Raw genomic sequence first — 19,964 nt, 5'->3', positions numbered from 1 at the left:
GTCGTTGTGGTTGTAGTCGTTGTGGTTGTAGTCGTGGTTGTTGTTGTAGTGGTTGTTGTCGTGGTTGTAGTAGTCGTGGTTGTTGTAGTGGTTGTCGTCGTTGTGGTTGTAGTCGTGGTTGTTGTGGTGGTTGTAGTGGTTGTCGTCGTTGTGGTTGTAGTCGTTGTTGTGGTGGTAGTTGTTGTTGTAGTGGTAGTCGTTGTGGTTGTCGTCGTCGTTGTGGTCGTTGTTGTCGTGGTCGTGGTGGCAGTCGTTGTTGTCGTTGTGCTCGTTGTGGTTGTCGATGTTTTCTCCGTGGTTGGCGCGACATTTGTCGATTGGGTTTTCTTCGTAGTCGAGCCAATCGCGGCCGTAGTTGGGACGCCAGTTGTCGACTCCTGCTTCAAAGGTGCCTCTGTACTCGCTGCAGGAGTTGTCGTCACGATCCTGGTCCAGTTCTTCAACATTATCGGCGGAGGTCGAGTAATCCTGTCTGCAGAACTAGGGTCGTATTTTTTTGTCAGTGGTCGCTTTCCCTCGCTCGCTGTTTACACCATGGCTAATCGAATGTGCTAAGTTATGTATGGTGCCGCGAATATTAGACGGAGCCATAATGGGCGCACTCGACGCTTAAAAGCACAGGGAAAAAAGGGTTTAGTCTATGGGTTTTAACGTGTTAAAACGACTCAGGCTATGACAAGAACCGTAGAGAAGAGCTCCGGAAGTTTCGGCCAACTAGTGATCTTTAGCATGCACTGATATCGCACAGCAAACGGGCGGCTTGCTTTTTGCTGTGTTGAAAAGCGACGACCGCGGCTGGAATTCAATTCAGCTGTGACTGGAATTCAGCAGTCGAGCGCCATAACCACTGCGCCAACGAGCCGGAGGACCGGCAAACTATTTATGGTAATTTTGTAACGTAATAAATCCGTAGAAGTAGTCTTTGTGAGAATTCGAGTCAAATTTAGCTCTGCGTAGAATAATTTGTAAATATTGATTCTCACAAGCGCCCGCAACCGATAAAGCATAATCTCAATGTGCGTTCGTAGCCGTACTTTCCCGTTGGTGTAAACTGGGCCCATCTCGTTACGCTTCTCTAAGTGTGCACCCAAATGAAGCGGGCGACAAAGGGCGTGGCGGCGCACCGTCGCGACATTTTGATTTTTTTTTTTAGCATCGGCCTGTAGCTAGATGAGGGGCTAAAGGAAGAACATCACTTTTTACTTCCGAAAGTTTTCGATGCTAGTCAACCTTATTTAACAAGTTTTTGCATTGCAGAGTACAAATACAAACGGAATACAAATATTTTGTGCGCATTTTCTAAGTGTAGTAAATTTCATGGTCCCTTTAATTAAGCCGATAAAATTAGTGATCATTGGTTGATTCTAAAACATCATTGAATTCGTTTTTTTTTTTTTTTTTTTTTTTTTTTTTTTTTTTCTGCTCTGTTCAGGGTGAGACGAAGAGCACGGCATTATTCCTGAGGGGCTGCCACGGCTGAAAACAAATATCGTGTCTCCGCGCAGTACTGTTGGGTGAATTATGCAGACTGCTGGTTCAGTGGGAGGGACATCTTTGAAAAATAAGCACATAACAGATCGGACAACGTAAACTTGTGCAGCCACAGAGATGCCAGGATAGCGCTTCGATAAAGTGCCCCTCTTTGTCCCACCTGTGCAAAAAAATTTAGCGGGGTGATGCCCCACACTTGACCATGCCGCCATAACAGGGGTAAGGAACTCTCGCTGGTTTCAGTTGAACTACAATGTATCTAACACTGAAAGAAACAAGTTTATAAAGGAGCGACATCCCGTGTATCGCATGCCGAGCGGTAAGATGCGGTGGTGGTGGAGTTCGCTTTTCGTACTACATGACGTCAGCACGGATACGTTTAGGGATGCATTTCTTGTTTCAATGGCAAGAATAAATAGCGAACAGAAGCATAGATTAGAGTTACCGATTTCTGAGCCCGATGTTCAACGAGCCATCGACAATTTAAATTTCGGAAAGACGCCTTGACCAGACGAATTTAAGAGTGTCTGTTTATAAAGGGTTCATGGAAGGCATTTTCCCTCGGCTAACAACATTGTTAAACGATGCGTATGAAGTAAAAGCATTGCCTCCACCTTTTGATTTTTCAAACACTGTCCTTTTCCCGAAAACGGAAGAAAGAAACACTAAGACAGATGACATCATACAGACCTATATCACTTACAAATATGGACTACAACATATTTACGAAGGTACTAGCAGAGATGAATGCAATGAACTGGCAATGAATGCAATAGTAGGTGCCTGTCAAATATGTTGACTGAGATGCCGTTCTTTTGTGTCTAATTTTCATCCCCAATCTATTTCCTCGTAAACATGCACTGGTTTGTGGAAATGCAGAGAAGAGCTGATTAATATGAAGAAGTCAGCTGTGACTGGTCGATTACGAGATCTTCACATGCAAAGGGATTATAGGAAATATTTTTTGTGTTTTGTGTCACAGACACGCGATAAAGAAAAAAAAGCGGTGGTGGCCGAGATGACTAAGGCGACGAAGTCGGGAAGTACTCCTTGTTCGCAGGTGGTAGTTCGAATCGCGCAAGACGACGAAGCTTTTCCTAGCGCTTTAATGAGCCAATTCACATCTTTGCCTTTACAGCCCCAAATTAAACGTTAATAAGGAATTATAAATAAGCGGAAAAAATATTAGATGGCATCTCACATGGCTCTTAATCATATTCTCTTGACTTCAGTTAGGAATAACGCTAAGGTTTCTTTGGTGTGTTGATTCGTCTTAACTGGAATGTACTGTGTACATTAAACAGTGACATATCAACCATTCCTTTGGAGCAGAACGAAAAAAAAACAACGTTTTTTTTTTCGATGTTCTGCTCGCACAGGAAGAGTGGTGCCCCAATGTTTTTGTTTCCGTAATTTACCGAAGATTTCTTCGCAGAAAATCAAGTGAACATTAATCAATGTTCACTTCATTTACTGAACGTAATCATGAGACAGTGAAGGAAGTTTCACGCCGCCCTAATTAAAAGACCGTTATTATTGGTCCTCAAATTGGGACAGGATAAGCGCTGTATCTCCCATGCATGATGAGGTTATTAAGGTGAATGTTGTTTCAGTGATTAATGCAGATAACGTCCGAAAATAACGTCTGCAGTGTTGTTTATGATTCATAAGGATGATTAATGTTAATCTCGTCATTGATGTGAGTTGTTAATATGTTCATTATGTGTGCGTTTTATTTTAAAATTCCGGTAAATGACTAGCTTTATGTCACTGGTTCGAATTGTTCGATGTTTTTTTTTTTTTTTTTCTTGGTATTGTTCCTGAAGGGCACCTTCAATTTCTGTTCCATCTTTTTGCTTGTTCCTTTTGTATGATACAATCTCCCAAACCTGCGACAGCCTCAACCGAGGCTAGCAGTACGTTGTAAATAAAATAAATAAATAAAAATAAAATTTGTAGTTTTCATCACTATTGTGCGTTCCCTTTAGTGAAATAAAGGTATTTTATTATAGAAGGAAATAAATTAAAACTTTCGTTTCCATATTCGAGTTTTGAACACATAATCGTAATTATTTTGTCACAAAAAAAAAAAAAAAGCGCTATTCTTCGTGTAGCTTCAGTTTTGGTTCATTATATTGCCACTTAACTGAGCATGCATAAAAACAGTCAACATCCTAACCATGATCCTAACTGGGAAACTAAGGGCACTCATATAAAGAAAAAGAAAACATTACTTTAATAAAGCTCAGTTTTAAGTATCCGATAACGTCAAACGCAACATTTCTCACTCTACCATTTTTATATCTTTATCCATTTTATTTTTATAACTCACCGTCATGCGACTTAAATTCTTTAGCCAGCGGACAGTGTTGTTTCCTTGTATTAAACCTCAATCCTCAAGTACATTACTTCTAGATATTTTTGTTCTAACCATCCTGGCACATACCCGTCGTGGTGGTGCAGTGGTTACGGCGATCGGCTGCTGTGCCCAAGGGTGTGGGATAGAATCCCGGCCTCGGCGGCCGCTTTTCGATGGAGGCGAAAAGCAAGGCGCCCGTTTGCTGCGCATTGTCGGCGCACGTTAAAAAACTCCAGGTGGTCGAAATTTCTGTAGCCTTCAACAACGGTGTCTTTCATAGTCTGAGTCACTTTGGAACGTTAAACTAGCTAAGACTAAAACTAAGCTAAGCTAAACTAAAAATAAACTGTAAAGAAAAATCTCAAACACACACAACGATAGTTCATTGTCACAGAAAACAACAAAGCGAAGGCTGAACACATGGAAAACACGTGAAAACTGTGAAACAACATATCCTGCTTCTATTGGCTAATGACTTCAAGATTGTTGCCAGAAGCCCTGTTCTTTGAAATTAAATGGAAGAAATTTCCTCTTTCTGTAGATTTACTCAAATAGAAGGCTACAAAAACACAGAATCCGTAGAATAGGGCATGTTGATGCTCGCTTAGCTTTCAAATCGATATTTAGGTTAATATAAATTGCACAGCATGAAGAGTGATATCAGAAACGACGAAGAAGGAAATGTACATTTAGTAAGAACAAAATTGAATTTATATATATTTTCGCTTACCGTGCCGCTTGAACGTAGCCGGCACAACTCCCGGCACTGGCAGCGGCTAGAAGAAGACAGCAGCACCCAAAGAGGGGCGGAAGCAGCATGAACCTCCTGCTCCGTTCGTCATCCTCACTGCGAATACCGTCAGAGGCTTCATGTACATCATTCCCCAGAAGATTAAGGGCCACCGCATTAGCTTCTGGGGCTTGCAGACATCATTATTAGTTTTCCAAATCATCTGACGGTGAATGAAACTTTCAATTCACTCTATCTAAGCATTCTTATGAGACAAGCACTTTTGGTCCCGTAAGTGGCATGGGCAGCAGTTGTGGACAGAGCGCATGCGCGCGAACTGTGAATAGAGAATAAAAACATGGCTGCAATTGGTTCTTGAAACCGGACAAGAACAAACAGATCAGCTTCTCTAGTCCAGGCACGAGATCATTATACTATTGCTGCTTGTCTTCCTCTGTTGTCTATACGACCACAACCGACCACGCCACATGTAAAACTGCAACACACTCTCGTGATGCGCTGTAAACATCGTCGTCTTCATCAAGTTCCACATGCAATATACACTCGTGCCATGCAGTGAACATCGTTGCCATCATAATTTCCATCTCCGCGGCTCCTTCATTTAACTCTTCAATCATTATTTGCGAGTTAGGAAATGTCATCAGCGAATCGCAAATTACTGAGGTATTCTCCATCAACCCTCACCCTAACTGTCCCCATCCCAAGTCTGGTTACTTCCTCTAAGCAAGCCATGAATAGTACTGGGGAGATCGTGTCTCCTTGCCTAACACCGTTCTTTATGGGAATTTTATTACTCTCTTTATGCAGAACTATGGTTACTGTGCAGCCACTATGCAACTTCCAGCACCTTCTCATAAGTCTCGTCTACACCCTGATTTCACAATGCCTGCATGACTGCAGAGGTGTCGACGGAGTGCTTTTTCGTAATCAATGAATGCTGCGTATAAGGACTAGCTATATTCCGGGGTTTTTTTTTTCATTTTTATATCACCTGGTTGATAGTATGAATGCGATCGATAGTAGAGTACCCTTTCCGAAAACCTGCTAGATCCTTTGGTTGCTTGAAGTCTACGATTGTCCTGATTATGTCAGTGATTACCTTAATGAATACCCGGTACATAACGGCTAATAAGCCAATTGGTCTATCATTTTTGAAGTCCTTAGCCTCCGCTTTCTTATGAATTAAGATAATGTTAGCATTCTTCCATGATTCCGGTTCCTTCGATGTCGCCAATCATAGCGTATACAGGGTGGCCAGTTTTCATAGCACGACATCTCTCCTGTCCTTTAACAAGTCTGTAGTTGCCTGAGCCTTCGCAGCTGCTTTTCCGCTTTACATAGTTTCTAAAGCTTTCTTAATCTTTTCCTTCGTCACTGGCGGAAAGTTTGACTCCTCGTCACTACTGCTAATCTCATTATCGCCTTGACTTCTTTGGCTACTGTGTAGGTCAGTATAGAACTCCTCGGCTACATTAAATATATTGCCCATATTTGTAATGACATTGCCCGCCTCGCCCTTTAGCGCATACATCTGATTTTGGTTGGTGCCTAATTTATGTTTCACTCCTTTAAGGCTACCACCGTACTTTAGAATATGCTCGATTTTCTCCATGTTATACGCCCTTATGTCCTACGCTTTGCACATATTAATTACCTTTGATAGTTCTGCGAGTTCTCTCCTGTACGTCTATTGGGTTGGAGGATTTCGTACTTTGTTTTGCATGTACGTCTATTGGGTTGGATTTCGTACTTTGTTTTGCATGTCTCTAATCTTACATCTGCTTAGATAATTTACCGCTATCCTGTCTAACTATTCTACCACCTATTTCTAGCGCGCACGCAGTAATGATATCCCTCAAGGTATTGTTCATCGCTTAATTCTACATTAAGGGTGCCTTCCTAGATTAAAGTTGAATATCTATTTTGTAATGAGATCCTGAGTTGTTCTACCTTCCCTCTCGCTGCTAGCTGGTTGATGAACTTCTTCCTTACTAATCTGTTTCGTTCCCTCTTCAAACCTGGACTACCCTACTGTAAAAATTGTGAAGCAATAACCTCACATTTTACCACACAATCTCACTCAATTCACATAAGAAATCACATACAAGTCGCACATAATTGCATAAGGTTTCATAGTTTTTTGTGCATTATCATAAATTATGTACGATATTCTATGATAATGATGTGCACAGTATGATAGCCTATGAGATTAGATGATATTTTATTAGGTTATTGCCCCGTAGAACGTTTGGTTTTTCAGTAGAGTAATTAGAGACCTTACCATTCTCTGGTCACTGCATCGCACCTTTCCGATTACCTCTACATCTTGCACAATTTATGCCATGATCATACACAGTGTGAAGTTAATATCACTTTTAGCATCCCCGTTAAGGCTTCTCTATGTCCAGTTTCGGTACTTTGGTTTGCTGAAGAAGGTATTTATGATCCTCGAGTTATTTCGCTCTGCGAAAAAATATTAAATTAAACTAACTAAACTTAAAATATTATATACCGAAATATTCGTTCTGTGACTTCTGGTAATAGCATCGTTAGAACTCAACAGTTGCAACAAACAAGCAAAACCATGCACTCAATTTATGTTGCAGGACCCCTTTGAGAAATGCGGGTCGAACAAACGGGGACAGGTGCAAAAGTGTTAGCGTAGTTATGCAGTCGGTGTGTAAACGTTGTTAAGATCTTTCCATACCTTTTGAGGGCAAGAGAATGTGGTTACTTGCTCGGTGTAACTCTGTACTATTGCGCAGGGCTAGTCCTTTAGGACGATGTGTATACCTTTGTGTACAAATAACGCTTTGTGCTCTCGTTTTTTAGTACGCTGCGCGAGAAAGTGATTTATTTCTCGGTGTTCGGTAAATAAAGTGTCACTCATAAAGCAAATTGGGCACCTGTGTGCGCCGAACAGATTCCGCTACAAAAAAGTTTTTTTTTTTTCGTCGGTTAACTCGGTTCCATGGAAGCCGCAATATTTAGGAACATATGTTGGCACCGGCAATATGAATATTTTGTTCCAGCAGCCCTCATGTATTTTTCTTTATAAATCTCGGTACTTAGATGCCACAACTTCCAAGCTGTGCGAAAATTTATAGAACCACGGGAATGTCTTTGTAAAGACTTCGCGCTCATTTTGCGTCTGCAGATTACCGAATAGATAATTGGGATAATTTGCTCTAACCAAACAAACAACAGTATACCTATGCAGAAATAAAAAAAAAATCCCAAATTTCGCCACAGCAGGTTCACTGTGAGAGAAAATATGTTAACACATTTTAACAGTCATTCGGCTAAGAATGATGAAATGTCTTTCCTTCCAGGTATACATCGCTATAACTTACTTTTAAAGAAATGATAAGGGACTGCCTTTCAATCACATTAACACATATTCAAATCAGTAATGAACTTATTTGAAATTGATTGACTATTGACTCCTTACCGTATGTCAATAATCAGGGCTGGAAAACATAAGTAAAAAATACGGTATTTTTTTAAATTTTTACAAAATTGTATTTTTAAAGCTACAAGAGATACGTCCGCATGATCTGTGCAGACGGGCAACGCGGACATGAGTACGCAACAAAACATAATGATAAGACGATTAATTTACGACAATTAGCTAGTAAACTTGTTTTATTGCAAGGAAAAAAGATATATGCAATAAAAATTCGCAGTTACTTAAAGATGCGGTATTTATTTTATGCATTTTTGCGTGAGTGGTTTCCTTTCTTTAGTTTTTGTACAACCGTCTCGGACGCCGCCCGCAGAGTAGGGAGGCGTGCATGACGTCACGTGTCTCTCAGCGAGGTTCTTCCGTCGCAATGACCTCGGTTCGGCTCTGTGCCTTGGAGTTTCCATGTTGCCCCCCCCCCCCCCCTCCCCTCGCCCAATTAGGACTCTCGCCCAGAATTGAAAAGCTCCCACTTGTTTCCATTGACTCTAAATGGCGAGTTTTGTTTGGACTGCAATGAGTCGATTTAAATGTGACTATAGAGTGGGCGAGATACTTTCAGGTGCCAAATCTGCTCCTCATCTGACAACGGCAACTAAACTGAAAACATAGGCCGAGGAATCCTAAAGGGGAGGTAGCTAAATCAACCTGAAACTGAAGCATTGGAGGAGGCTATGTTTCGAGCAGTGCTATAGGCAATAGGGACTCAGGCGTCGGCCACGAAAGCTGCGGTTTGGGCCTTTTAGCATTCCTCTTTTCTTGACCCTTGCCGCTCCTTCCGAAAACGTGCAAGCTCGGTTCCGCACCAAACGTGTAGGACTATCAGAACTGTACATTCGCTTCAAGCTGACATAATATTCGCCTAAGGAAAGACAAATCTGGCACATATTCTGTTTCTAAACATGTCAGAACGACAGTCGCATTGTCTTATAGCCCAGATTTGTTTTTTGACGTTCGCTGTTGGTATCCTTTCGGAATAAAATATATTTGTCCTTCACTGCTGCTGTTTCATATCTGCCGCTTCGTTTACGTTTTTTCTGGTGATCCTTGACAACGTGTCATCAATAGCTATAGTTCTCAGCGCTGATTTTTAATGCAGTGTAGTAAGCTCTTGACGTTCAAATGAAGTGCTAGCGGTGAATCGATTAGTGGAGAAGTACTTACGATAGTCCGTGTATTCTCCTGAAAGCACTGAAGCAAAGAGCATAGAGGGTTAGAAACTAAATATTGCAGCTAACCAATTGTGATCTTTATTTGCTCCTACCAACCGCATACGCATGCAGCCTTTTAGGTTTGTTGGTAACGCGCAGAATGGTTCAAGTAATGCTATGAAGGTTTTGTTTGTTCCCGCTGGAAACAACCAGGCACGGTATTGCCATTTTCGTCGACGCAAAAGATGCCCCGAGAGGAACCTCGAATGACTGTAGCCATTCGCGTCTCATTTAACATTGTTCCAGGTTACTTTAGTCACCTCTGCGGCCTCAGCCGAATTTGTTTTGAGCGCGCTGAAGAATGCAATGGATATTTGTATGTTCGACAACTGACGAGCATGTCTTGCTGTTTTCGCCTCAGCCGAGTTGCTTAATCCTTTGCGGGTGCAAGGCAGCTCAACAAAAAGTTATTTTCAGTGCAACCTGAGTATTTCGTTCGTTGGCTTCGGCGCTGCACCGTCAGGTGAGAATTCATTGACGTTCAGCGGGCTAGGTTGTGAAGCTGCGTGAGGAGAGTGTGTTATCAAGATGACGCTTTTGTTATTCCTTAAATAGATGAATGAATACTGGAAAGAGCGGTGCCTAAGTGAAGAAAGCAAGTGAACACTTGAGGAAAGTATGACGTATGAAACGAGAGTTGAGCTTAGTGAGCGTCGCTTCGAGACCTGGAAGTCTTGAAAGAGTGATCTCTCAGAAGACTTGATCTCAACGCACATTACTCTACTGTTGCTTTCGGAGCGCCCCTTCGTTCGTGATTACATTCCTGTTTGTTTGGCGGCGCATGAGCGAAGTGTGCAAGCGTACCAAATGTGGTCAAGCGGTGCACCACGCACGGGGTGCAACGTCTACTTGTCATTTCCTTGACGAAGCTGGCGGCGAAAGGCACATATGCTATTAGAGAGATTTAGCACACAGTGATCCGTGATCCGCGATCCGCTACCGTGATCTGCTACCACGCGTTCCACTGTGCCTGACCAGATCACTTTGTTGCCGACAGATGGCGCCACATACTGGACGCTGGCACACAGACCTGCTGCATCGTAACCAATCAGCTTGTGCGCCCCGCCCACGAGCGGTAGAGGGCCACGGTGGCGTATCGCGGATCACGGTATCTCTCTATTAGAGAGATTTAGCTTACCGTGATCCGCGATCCGCCACCGTGGCTCTCTACCGCGCGTGGGCGGGGCGGTCAAGTTGATTGGTCCCGACGCAGCGGGTCTGTGTGCCGACATCCAGTATGTGGCGCCATCTGTCGGCGTCAAGGGGGTTCTGGGCATGCGCAGTGGAACGCGTGGTGGCGGATCCCAGTAGCAGATCGCGGATCACGGTAAGCTAAAACTCTCTATTAGAGAGATTTAGCTTACCGTGATCCGCGATCCGCCACCGTGGCTCTCTACCGCGCGTGGGCGGGGCGGTCAAGTTGATTGGTCCCGACGCAGCGGGTCTGTGTGCCGACATCCAGTATGTGGCGCCATCTGTCGGCGTCAAGGGGGTTCTGGGCATGCGCAGTGGAACGCGTGGTGGCGGATCCCAGTAGCAGATCGCGGATCACGGTAAGCTAAAACTCTCTATTATAGCGAGCGGCGACTGTGTCCCTCCCAATGCACGGTACTCTCCGTTAGAGGTGTTTAAAGCTTGTCTGTACAAATTTGCGCGGTATGCAATGCAATCAAAATGATGTGTAGTTTTCTTGCTGCGAATGAATAAATTTCTGTTTTTACATTTAACACTGACATTTTTACATTAGTGTGCATTTGATAAAATGCAGCGGAAACTTCGCTACGTTTTTGTCTTGTGAATCAATTCAGGTTTGTCCTATCATCTGCAACTGGATTTAATAAGCTTAATTTTGAAACGATTGTCCAAGTAACGACCTCGTTTCTTCAGCCATGCCAGACTCTTTACTGCATTGCTTCTGTTCCTCACTTCACGGAGCTAACTGCATACAACCTTTTTTAAATAGAAGGTGCATTCCACAGTCATTAAGAAAGATGAGGAGAGAAGCCGCTTCCCATTTAAATCATACCAGCATGATGTGAGCATTTTATGCTGAGGGTACTCGAAGCTTATCTGGTGAAAACAGCACGAGAAACACTGCCGAAGTGCGAGCGGACCAGAGCGCATGAACAGAGCGCATGAACAGAGGCATGAACAGGAAGGAGAGCAACTTACAAGACTCCTCAACTGAAAGGAAAAATAATCGAAGTGTTAAAGAGCTTCATAAATCAAAGTTTAACGCAATCCCACCGATCATGTTATGAAAATAAGCCTGTAATGAGTGTTTTGTCCTCTGAAGTGACGCTCTCGCAATAGCTGATGGGTGGCTTGTTTTTATGCCAGCGATTATTTAGCTAATGCTTTAACGGTGAAAAAAGGCAATGTACCGTCTGCTCAGCTAGTGTATGCATATAGGTCTTGGAGGTCTGTACCTTAGAGGATCTTCACAAAATTATGAAACCGCTGCCGAGCACAAAAATTCGTTGGAGGAACTTAGATCTCTCTTAAGTGCGGTAAGGCGAAAGCCTTCCCTTCGACTGTCTGCACTCATCTGATCTTTTTTCTTCTGTGAGTTCTTTTTTTTCTTCCTTTTACTCTTTCTACTTTTCCTATTTTGGTCGTTTTTCTCTTTTTTACAGTTTTTACCCTTTTTTCTCTTTTGTTACTTTTTTACTCTTGACTGAGTGTTTTCGATGTTGTAGCGCAATGACGAGGCCTGACATCAAAGCTTTGAAACATTTTCGAACGTAGTTTTTTTTTGCACAATTTTGATGTACTTTGCACAATTCCAACGGCCATGGCTGTTTTGAAATCTGCACACTATAACGACGTCTGTGGCTATTTGAACGTTGATTTGACTTTTTTGACTAATTACGAAACATCAACGAAAGTTCGCGCATAGGGACGTTTTTTCATCCTCTACCTCATAGAACCACTATTTTACACGTAAATTGCGTCATTATTCCACAGGGACGGTGTGACACCTGCGGACGGACACTTTGTGCGTTCACCCACGAGTCTATGAAAGCTGTCGTCTTAATACGTTGCCGCGTCAACATTCATGGCTCCCTTGACTGAATACTTCTGAGGAACTTCAAGCACTGCCCACTGTGGCACCTTGCAAGCCTTAACCCTACTGAAAAAATTGTATGAGGCAATAACTTCACATTTTCTCACAGTCTCACTCTATTCACATAAGAAATCACATACAAGTCGCATATAATTGCATACTGTCTCATAGTTTCTTGTACATTATAATAAATTATGTACGATATTTTATGATAATGATGTGCACCGTATGAGAGTCTATGTGATTACATGAGATTTTACGAGGTTGTTGCCCCATAGAACTTTTGGTTTTTCAGTAGGGAATTAGCAGGCAGTATTGTCGTCGATCTATCCAAGTAAACAGCGTGAATGACAGACAACGTAGACATCACTCGGCTTCGTATTATATTTCCATCTCAATCTTTTAAGGTGCTTCTGCAAACGAACTCTACTGAAAAACGAAATGTTCTACGGGGAAATAACCGCACACAATCTCATCAAATCACATAGACTCTCATACGGTGCACATCATTATCATAAAATATATCTTCCAAAATTTATGTTACTGTACAAGAAACTATGAGACCTTATGTAATTATATGCGACTTGTGTGTGATTTCTTACGTGAATTGAGTGAGACTGTGTGAGAAAATGTGAGGTTATTGCCTCATACAATTTTTTTCAGTAGTCATGTGAACAAAAGATGTCACACAAACTGCCAACCGATTCGGCTCAGACCAGTCATCATGCAAACTGCAACCTGAATGCTCAAAATTTATCGCTGAAAATGCCAAAGCCAGATTAATTGCAGAAATGGTTCCCCAACGCAGTATGGCTAAAATTTCAAGAACGCCTGGTGTGCGCGGCTTGATTAGGATGAATTTAATTAACCGCAACAAGCCGCTGCTCTTTTTGGATCACTTTTCTGCTGCAGTTTTAAGCTTGGCTGTTCAGATGACAATCAGCCCCTCGAAACAGGGTTCAGCAAGTACGTATCAGAAGTCAGTTTTAAAAAAAATCGACGTACTAGGGGCTACGAAATTTCGTGTTTAGGAGAAAGGTTTTACTCACCAATAGTTAGGCCGCTTAGATCACCCTGGGTTACTAGAGGATGAAAAAGAAAAGCAGAAAAACAGCCGTTTGATAATTTTATTCTTGGTACACAACAGCCGTAGTGGCTTACGCATCAATGATGTCGTTATAAGATACAGGGTGCTTCTGGAAACGCTTTAATGAAATAATGGGTTAAAATAGAAAAAAATATTTTCAATAACAAACTTTTTCACGGCGGACTCAATATGTTGCAAAGCTCCTGTAATTATTCAGCTAGTTAAATGCATCCTACTAACTTTGTATACGTCGTAGTTAGGCGGGTAGTCCTAATAGAAATTTTGAAGCCGTGAGCAAGGCGATGCCAATCTTTTTTGAAATGAGGAAATATTCACTTTCGCAAGTTCCGCAGAGTGAGAAAGTGCGGCCTTTTTTCTCTACAAAGACGAAAGTGCTCGCGAGAGACGCACAAGAAGCTTCGTACAGAAGCGACACCTGGTGATGACGGGAGCAGTCGCAGGGGCGCTGAGTTCGAACTGCAAGCAGTAGTGCGCCATGCTATGCCCATTCTTTTGCCTCTAAACTCGGTGCAAGTGAAATGCCAATGATTTCCAGCTGCGTGGTCGTTATCTTTATCAAACGAAGTATGTACATGCCTCGTCACAATAGAGTAAGTACTTAGAATATGGCGCCGCTGCAACAGAACGCGTCATAACGGGATAATAATAATAATAGTTGGTTCACAGGAACGGAAAGGCGCGGTAACTGTCTCACTCGTTTTCTGTGGACACCTGAACCGCGCCGTGAGGGAAGGGAGGAAGATGGGAGTGAAAGTGGAAAGAGATAAAGAGGAGCCGTAGTGGAGGGCTACGGAGTAATTTCGACCACCTGGGGATCTTTAACGTGCGCTGACATCGCACAGCACACGGACACCTCTTCGTTTCGCCTTCATCGAAACGCAGCCGCCGAGGTAGTTTTCGTATTCCTGCGCGCCCCTTGCATTCAGATTGGTTTGGTGCAGAAAAAAACGGTGGATTCGGTCGCAGTGTGTGGCTTTAGGAAATTATTTGTTCTTCATTTCAAAAATTGATATCATATATACTTTGCATGGTTTTGAGCTCATAACCTATATAAGCCCAACTACGGTAATTAAACAGTAGAGGTTATAGTAAATTAGTTGAGTAATTAAATGAGTTTTGTGCCATATTGTGTCTGCCGCGGCAGAGAGGTTTTCTGGCAGAAACGTATTTTATTTTTTAACATAGCATAAATCTTCATCAAACACCCAGTAGAGATCACGAAGTCAAAATGCATTAAATTCCTAAATAGCGTACAGGAAAGTTTTTATTCTTGTTTTTGGTTTTGATCAATGGCGAAATAGTTTTCACCTGATAGATTAATGTAGAAGTATACTTTGACCAAAACAATTTGCTTCCAAAGCGACAGATTAGCGTTGCTGTACTGCCGTAGTATTGCGCGTCTAGTACGAATGCGCCTTGCGCGCTTCCACAAGCCTTACACAAAGCCTCAGCAATGTGTACAACATTCAGCAAGCGCAAAAAAGCGATGGGTACTCAATGGATATCACAATATCAATATGCAATATGAGAAGTACCCTATCAAATTGACGTATTGGGCATTACGAAAATTTCGTCTATGAATATCATGGGAGAATGTTTCACTCACTTGAGGCTGTGCCGCTCTGTCCTGTCGTGAATCATAGGGGTAAAAAACAGCAGAAAAACAGCCTTTTAATACTTTTGTGCAAAAATTATTTTGGTATATCTAGAGTATATGCAAGAAGCCAGTATACATTAAATTCCAAAAAACATATTTGTTTTATTTTTATTTGTAGTGTTGATCAATGTCAAAATAAAGCAATCAATGGGTATACTTGTGGAGCTCGCCCCTGAGCGTTTTCACAAACATAACATAAAGACTAAGCAATGAATGTAACGTTCAGCACCAGAAATAATTACAGCTGATTTGAGCACTTAATCAAAATGCGAAGTAGGTGCGCAGCACGGCATACTTAGTCCTTCTATACTTTTCTACGCATTTTACAGTTTATTATCCTTCGTTTTGCGTTAGTATAAAACGTTCTGGTGCAAAATGATTCCACTCTGTACATTGCTTGTTTTCATTTTTACATTTCAGAGCAGATGAACACAGCTTTGTGATCTGAGCAGTGGTGCCACGGCCCCGTTCCCTCACTGGGAACATCTTCGGATGCTGCTCCTCCTCCTTAGCTGAAGCGAGCGTAAAATTGTAAATTTGTTGACAGGAAAGGAAAGGCGCTGTGTCTGTCACACTTCTTGGACACGTGAACCTCGCCGTAAGAAAATGGAGGAAGGAGGGAGTTAAAGTGGAATGCGAGAAAGGTACCGATCTTAAACGTGCACTGACATCGCACAGCACACGGACGCTTCTCCGTTTCGCCTCCATCGAAACGCAACTGCCGAACCCGAACCCGACCTTCGGCGGCTGCGTTTCACAGTTGCGCTCGTCACCGGACAGTGTTTGCGCAAGCGCGTGCTACACGGAGTGAGCGATCTCGTGTCGCCTACGCGCTTTCAACTACGTCGCCACCTTCTTTTTCTAGGCTTTAAGTTCACTGAGAGGCGGAGAGAAAGAGAGCGACTTCGGCTACAGCAGTGCGGCTGCTCCGCCTCCTCACTTCTTGGACGCGTGACGTGCATTTCCACGCAGAGAGAGGGCGCGGCTTCGGACAGACATCGCCGAAATTCTCGATTGCTGCTAGCAGTTCTAAGCACTGAAAAGCGAGCCGATCGCAGTGGATATCACACTATCAATAAACGTTATCAGAAGTCGCTTATGAAACTGTCATATTCGGCACTGCGAAAATTTTGTCAAAGTGTACTATGGGAAAAAGATTTACTCACCTGTTGTTCTGCCGCTCTGTCCTGTCCCGTCCCCTAGGGGGTGATCAGCAACAGAAAAAATGCTCTTTTATCACGTTTGCGTACGGCACATGATTGCCGTAGCAGTTTAATTACCAATCAATTCGTTATTAGAATGATATATCTCACGAAACCAATATCTAATAAAGCAACAAAAATATAGACGGTTTATACGCAAATGTTAGCTTCCATATCGCCTCGAGTACTTTTATTTGAGCCTCAGCCCACGACAACCGAATACGTCGGGTTCCTTTACTTCTCGAGCCGGCACACAGTGGTGTAAAACATCCTGACATATTTTCCGCAACTGAGTGCCCTTCAAATTTCCGCCATCGGCAAGCTGCACAACACTACCACACTTCACAACAACGCTCCTTGTGCCGCGAGCAGAGGCTTGCTTCAGGATGGCGTGCAGGGTGAAAACGGCCACCTTAACGATGGCGCTGACATAGACGCACCGTGGTAGGTGCGTGCGCCTATAGTGTGAGCGCGTATTGCGCGTTTTCACGAGCATGGAATAAAGCCTCAGCAAAGAGCGTAACATTTGCGAAGTTCAAAGAGCGTGTAGGACCCAGTGGATATGCACTTTCATCTCCGAAGTCGCTTATAAAAAGGCAGTTTTTTTTTAAACCTACATCAGATACACCAGTGTAGCAAAACCCCAATACCTCCAATGGTGTTTTGCTACATTAGTATTGCTGGTGTAAAAAAAAAAAAAAAAAAAAAAAAAGAGCATAAAGTCGGCGTAATCAGCGCTGCGAATATTTCGTAGAATATTACCATTGGAGATTTACTCACATGAGTCTAGGCCGCTGGGCCCAGTCTGGGTCACTGGGAAATGAACAGCAGAAAAAACAACAAAAAAAAACAGCTCTTTGACAATTTTATGCTTTGTGTATGATCACCGTAGTGGTTCACGCACCAATTGATTAGTTATAACTAAGATATACCTCACGAAGCCAATATGCATGACACCCCTAAAAACATGCATGACTATTTTTATTTTTTATTTGTGGTGCTGATCTGTGGCAGAATTGTAGTTCTCACCTCAAAAATAAATGTAAAAGGATATAAGTTGATCAATATAATTTGTTGCCAAAGCGGCTGACTGGAGTTGCTGCGCTGCCATAGGTGTCGTGTGCGCATTCATAAGCATAACATGAAATCTCAGCAATGGGCGTAGCATTCAGCAAGCGCAAAAAGCGCGTATCCAGTGGATCTCAAATTGTCAGCATGCAATATTATAACATGCTTATGAAGCTGACTACTGCGTTGTCTAAAATTTTGTTCAAGGTACAGTACAATAGGAGAAAATAGGACTCACTGGAGCTCGCGCCGGTTGGTTCTGACCGGCTCATTGTGGCGTCAATAGCAAGTTAAAAACTTGCACAGGGTTCAGATGGAACGTAGATGAACGCTCTGAAAGAAACAAGAAAGCGAAGTGGAATAGCAAGAGGTGGTGCGTCAAAATTCTCTGGGTAGCTTGTGAAGATATCGGCCTGCTCAGAAGAAAGTACTTTGCCCTAAACCATTGCTTAGGACTCGAAGGAGGGCACCCACCAAACAATGCCTGAAACGCTGTCGAAGTCTCGCCTGCCCTGTGGACGCCCGTGCACACTTTCAGAGGTCTGTGGTTGAGCTGGAGGTGATGCTCAGTGACGATCTCTCAACAGGGTCACCTGGTAACCTTTGTGGAGGCCTTTCTGAGGACTGCGGTGGAGTCGACGTGAGCTCGGTGCCTTGTTCTTCTTCTTCTCCTTCTTTCCTCACGATGACAGGGCCATTTTTTTAATCTACACCAGCTACACCAGTGCAGCAAAAATCCATTGGAGGTATAGGAAATTTTCTACACTGGTGTATCTGGTGTAGGTTAAACAAATGGCCCCGACATGACCCATACCCATAGTGGTGGATTGGCTGGAGTTTGATGCAGATGCAAGCAATAATTTACTCATGCAGATTAAGACTCTACCTTGCCTAAATTATGAATTTCGAATCAATGCCGGTGGAAAAGATTTCGGGGAAAATTTTGAGGTGATAAGTATAATAACTAAGAACAAATATTTAGGTAAATAAAATTTGAAATACAGTCAAGGCATTGCGTCATTAACAATTAACAGTTGCAGTTTCGATGTTTTGCCTAGGAAGTAATTCACACACTGGCGTCACAAGATGATGATGATGATGATGACCTCAGACAAAATGCACATACCCACGGCGGGTATTCTTTGACGGTTGCATAAAAGAAGAGGAAGATGGGAGTCATAAAAGGCAATCCTAATCGAGCGAGAGGACTTTCGAAGTAATTTCCTCTCTAGGGCGCATACCTCCGGCAGAAGCATGCCCTCGGCACCCGGCGCGGAGGGGGTCACAAATACTATGCTGAGAAACCTAGATGAAAACTCCATTTCCCAACTTACCAACTTCGCCAACGAATGTTGGAATAAAGGATCCTTACCGGAAACGTGGAAGCACGCCAAGGTAACTCTTATTCCGAAACCAGGGAAAAAACTTTCAATAGAAAACCTGAGACCGATATCTCTCACCTCGTGCCTAGGTAAATTATTCAAGCACGTAGCCCTGGCAAGGCTTCAGTCGTACATGGACGAGTGGGATCTGTACCCTCATACTATGTTGGGATTCAGACCCCTTTTATTCACACAGGACACAATGTTAAGGATTAAGCACGAAATCTTGGCACCTGAGATGAATAACAGGTTATGAGCCATGTTAGCTCTTGACCTTACAAAAGCCTTCGATAATATGAACCACAAAGCTATCATGGATGCCCTATCCGAGCTGCAGGTGGGCGCCAGGATGCATAATTATATCAAGGCCTTCTTAACTGGTAGGACAGCAGAAATTCAATTAGGATCTATACATTCCAACAAATTCCAACTAGGGGACAGGGGCACGCCGCAAGGCTCAGTACTGTCCCCATTTCTCTTTAATATCACTTTATTAAATTTGGCACGCAAATTGGAACAAATCCCAGATCTAGAACACTCTTTCTATACCGACGATATTACTCTATAGACAACGAAGGGTCACGCTGGCACAATTGAGGACACGCTGCAGCAAGCAGCAGATGCGGTAGTGGAGGAGACGGAGAAAATTGGCTTGGAATGCTCATCTCAAAAATCGGAACTTTTAGTCATTAAACCAAAAAGATATACAAAAAACATTAACACAAACATCAATATATACATGGATGGTTTCACTATCCCGAGAGTAGAAAAGTTACGCATACTGAGTATGTACATTCAATCAAATGGCAAAAACACGGATTTAATACAAAAACTCCGAACGATAAGTAATCAAACATCTCGCCTTATTCGGAGGATATCAAACAAAGAAAGAGGGATGAAAGAAAACGAGACACTAAAACTCGTGCAAGCATTCGTTCTCAGCCGCATTATATAATCCACGCCCTACTTATTCCTATAGGCCAAGGAAAGAGAAGCGATCGATTCCATTATTCGGCAGTCCTTCAAAACAGCACGCGGTCTTCCCATTTGCACGGCTAACGAGAAACTCATGCAACTGGGGATACATAACAAACTAGAAGAAATGATCTAAGCACACCTCACGGCACAGTACGAGCGGTTGACCGCAACATCGACCGGAAGACAGATACTGCAAAAGACCGACATACACTACGAGGGCAGACACT

General features: G+C 42.9%; 1 long non-coding RNA gene across 1 annotated transcript; it reads right to left on the bottom strand.

Moving 5' to 3' along the window:
• Nucleotides 1–9: 9 nt before the first annotated feature.
• Nucleotides 10–15,135, bottom strand: LOC146176164 (uncharacterized). Its single transcript, XR_014701163.1, has 4 exons — nucleotides 15,057–15,135; nucleotides 13,392–13,424; nucleotides 4,581–4,697; nucleotides 10–480 (listed from the first exon to the last, which is right to left on the bottom strand). It is a non-coding gene; the product is annotated as an uncharacterized LOC146176164 (long non-coding RNA).
• Nucleotides 15,136–19,964: the final 4,829 nt, after the last annotated feature.

The sequence above is a fragment of the Amblyomma maculatum genome, chromosome 10, assembly GCF_055883805.1.
Source record: "Amblyomma maculatum isolate TAMU_Amacu chromosome 10, ASM5588380v1, whole genome shotgun sequence".
In the NCBI taxonomy this organism is placed as follows: domain Eukaryota; kingdom Metazoa; phylum Arthropoda; class Arachnida; order Ixodida; family Ixodidae; genus Amblyomma; species Amblyomma maculatum.
This window is presented reverse-complemented; position numbering and strand designations above follow the sequence as displayed.